This window comes from Octodon degus, unplaced genomic scaffold, assembly GCF_000260255.1.
Source record: "Octodon degus isolate 3935 unplaced genomic scaffold, OctDeg1.0 scaffold00028, whole genome shotgun sequence".
NCBI classification, from domain to species: domain Eukaryota; kingdom Metazoa; phylum Chordata; class Mammalia; order Rodentia; family Octodontidae; genus Octodon; species Octodon degus.
Genome location: NW_004524604.1, coordinates 7,732,573 through 7,736,086, shown reverse-complemented (window position 1 = coordinate 7,736,086; position 3,514 = coordinate 7,732,573). Strand labels below are relative to the sequence as shown.

General features: G+C 40.1%; 1 long non-coding RNA gene across 1 annotated transcript in view; it reads right to left on the bottom strand.

The window, feature by feature from the left end:
* Positions 1 to 3,001: 3,001 nt before the first annotated feature.
* LOC111816195 overlaps positions 3,002 to 3,514 on the bottom strand; it is a 373,724-nt gene continuing 373,211 nt past the window's right edge. Inside the window, exon 4 of the long non-coding RNA XR_002820648.1 lies at positions 3,002 to 3,045. This is a non-coding gene — a long non-coding RNA (uncharacterized LOC111816195). The remainder of the gene's footprint in view (positions 3,046 to 3,514) is intronic.

Below are 3,514 nucleotides of genomic sequence, written 5' to 3'. Positions count from 1 at the left end.
CAGGCTCCGAGGGTTGCAGCAGGCCTCACCCAGTGGTCTCTAGGGATTTGGTTCTGATGCCGCGATTCGCGGTATAGGCTCTCTACAGAAAGTTATGTTTTCCTGTCACTTAGCACCAAGGTTTGACACAAGCTATTAGCTTTCTCACATTGGTGCTTGAAGAGGGAGGAATTCTCCTTACATTTGCACATAGAATATACCCCTTTGTGTTTTCCCATTCCAACAGGTGGGCCATAGACTCCCAGCTTGGGCAGCCCTTCAGGTTTGTCTATTGCCCCTTGTCTGTCTAGCAATCAGTGGTCAAGGTCAGCCAGTGCCTGCAAGGAGAAAGCTGAGCACTGGTTCCTGGGCTCTGCTTCGCTGTTGGGGAACTTCCTCTCCTCAGTCTTTACCTCGAGCAGTTCTAATCTTAGTAGTTTATGGAAGCAGTCAATTTATTATTTAGGAGGTAGGTGGATACTGTTACAAAGAAAAATTCTAGAGGTACCTATAAATTTAAAAAATTTGAATGTTTTAATTATATTAGAGCCACTACTCTAACATAAAGAGTAAAAATCCTTTAGAATTATTTGGAAATTAAATAGTTTGCTGAAGGTTTTTCTTTTTTTTTCTTTTTTCCCATTTGCCTCCCCTCATTTCAACCCCTCTTCCTCTCTATTTACAAAAGCTTTGTTTCCATTTTTTTCTTGTCCCTTATTTCCTTCCCCTTTCTTTTTCCCCCTTCTCCCTGCCCACCACTTCCAGTTTGTTCCTCTTTATTCATTTTCAGAATGCCAACTTAAACTTGGATAAGCTGAATTAACCCAACCCACCTCTGGTGGCCTCCATTATGTTCTGAATGACAAACGTCTTAATGGCCTTATCCTTGGGAATGCACTGGGTGCAGTTCATGCAGCGAATTGGCTGCTCTTGACCGTGGCCCTTTTTGGCATGACTGTTGTTCCTTCTTTTTTTTTTTTTTCGTCATCTTGGAAAGGAGGACCTGAAAGACTCCCTTTCTCATGTGAACATTTTCTTCTCATTTCCCAATACCTATCATGCATTTTGGTCCTTATTTACATGTTTGGTTTCTCACACTAGAGAAACTATATGATACTTGAATACATGTGTCCAATTTATTTCACTTAAGAACATGCTATTAAGGTGCCTGCATTTACCTAGAAATGTCTGAAACTTAATCTTAATGGCAGAGTCGTACTCCACTGTATAAAAAACACTGCTTTATTAATTCATTGGTTGTTACAATCATTTATTTTGTTACTTTTACTGTTACCACTCCAGAGAGGTCAGGTGGGGGGCTTTTGGATTGTCCCATTTTACTACTCCCAGAGTTTGTCTTTGGTGAGCTGGAGTCTGGGATTGTATCTTGCTAAAGTGTTGTTTCATTTTATTGTCTTTATTTTTTATTTAAGTTTAATTCCTGGATTGATTCTTGTCAATAGCCTATGGCAGGTAACTTTATTGCTAGTATTTAAAATCCTTAAGAAATGACTACTTGGAGATGTTTTCCGGTATTATAACTGGCTTTGAGTTTTGAGTCTGTTGTAAGATGTTACCTCTTCAGCTCTTTGGGGATGAGAAGGTGCTGCCTGCTTGGCCCAGCCCTGGTTCTTCAGCACTGGCCCACAGTATTTCCTATGACCCTTATTAATCTCAGTCTTGGTGTACCAGGAAGAACAGCTGATTAGACAGTCATGTCATGTTAACTAAAGTACTGCAATTGGCAACAGTGGCAGCATCAAGCACAGCCTAGAAAATGACAAACTGAGGTAGCTATTAATTTGCCACCCTAAACTGTATGAACTAAATTTATTTTATTCTTTTTTAAAGAATACAAAATGGTAAAAAAAATTAGAAATGATACAAAATTTCATTAAACAAAGTAATAGGAATTTGACAATGGTTGCTGTATTGCATACTGTTATCTTCAGATTAGTTAAGTTACCATAAACCTGCACAATTGGTAAAAATGTTATAAGAAATTAAATTTAAAAAATAAAAAAATAAGCATTAACTGCTTCTTTTAATAGCCCAGCAGAAAATAGCAGTACCATTATCCAAACTATCCTACATATGTAAGAAATAGATTTTTGGATATATAATAAAATCTAAAGTGAACCAGAAAATTGTATAGAGTAAATATGAGCTCAGTATAACAATTTACCCTCAGAGGAGAAAATTTAAAATGGGTTGGGGGAAAAATAAATAGAAGAAGATGGAGAGGTCAGAAGCAAGGCTGGAGGACGAAGGCAGACTCGGTGAACGATGGGAAACTAGCAAAGAAGACAGCAGGGAAAGAAAAAATAAATTAACAAAGCAGAATGACAAGAAAACTAAAACCAACATTCACATGTACATAAAAACAAATATGCAATGTAACAACCATTGTTGAATTCCCATCATTTTCTTTAGTGAAATTCTGTATCATTTTTAATTTTTTTTTTACTATTTTTTCTTTAAAAAAATAAAATTTGACCATAGCCTCTAAAAACAACAGCAGCAGCAACAACAAAACAAAACCACACACACACACACACACACACACACACACACACACACACACACAAAAAGGAAGAAAACAATGTCCACTTCCATGTATATCTCTGCTTGTCTGTTATTAGTAGACTGAGTGGGCAGACAAGAGTCCAGATTTGAGTCGATTAATTCCAACAATTTAGCAGTAGATTTACAGTGGGATAGTGGATAATGCCAGCAACCTATACCTTTAGGTCCACTGAAGTTTAGACTGATTTCTGGCTAGAACCAGATTTATTCAGTCTGCCAGCCTGAACTAAGCAGCCTCACCCTGACACTGAGAGTGGCTAGGTGGAGCCAGGCCACAGCTGCCCTGCGTTCTGAGCTCAGTGGGCCTCTGTCTGAGACAGCTTCCGGGCAATCGCCTTTTCCTGGGGGAGCTCTAAGTCCCCAAAAACTCACCAGCTACCACAGTCTTCTGTCTGTACTGCTCCATTCACTGGTGTATTTCTCCGTGGAGGCCTCGGGGGTCACCAGTAGTCACTATGAGCCTGCAGGTTTGACCTGGCTCTTTCCCCAGTGAGTCCCAGCTCAGAGAGAAAGCACAGCCTGACACTTCTTTCTTCTGTATTAAGGTCTTTCTCTTTGCTCTTCCTGTGGGTTTCAATTCTCACTTCAAATCTTTCCTTCATCCCTTGTACCCTCCTTTTTCTCCTCTTCCTGTTGCTATATTTTAGTGTTTGGACACCAAATCTTGGAGAGGCTGTTTCTCATCTGATCATGACTCCACCATCTTCCAGAAGTCCCGTTTTCTCCCTTCCTTCCTTCCTTCCTTCCTTCCTTCCTTCCTTCCTTCCTTCCTTCCTTCCTTCTTTCCTCCTCTCTTTCTCTGTCTCTCTCTGCCTCTCTGTCACTGTCTCTCTGTCTCAATTTGTCTCTCTGTCTCTGTCTGTCTGTCTGTCTGTCTGTCTGTCTCTCTCTCTCTCTCTCTCTCTCTCTCTCACACACACACACACACACACACACACACACACACACA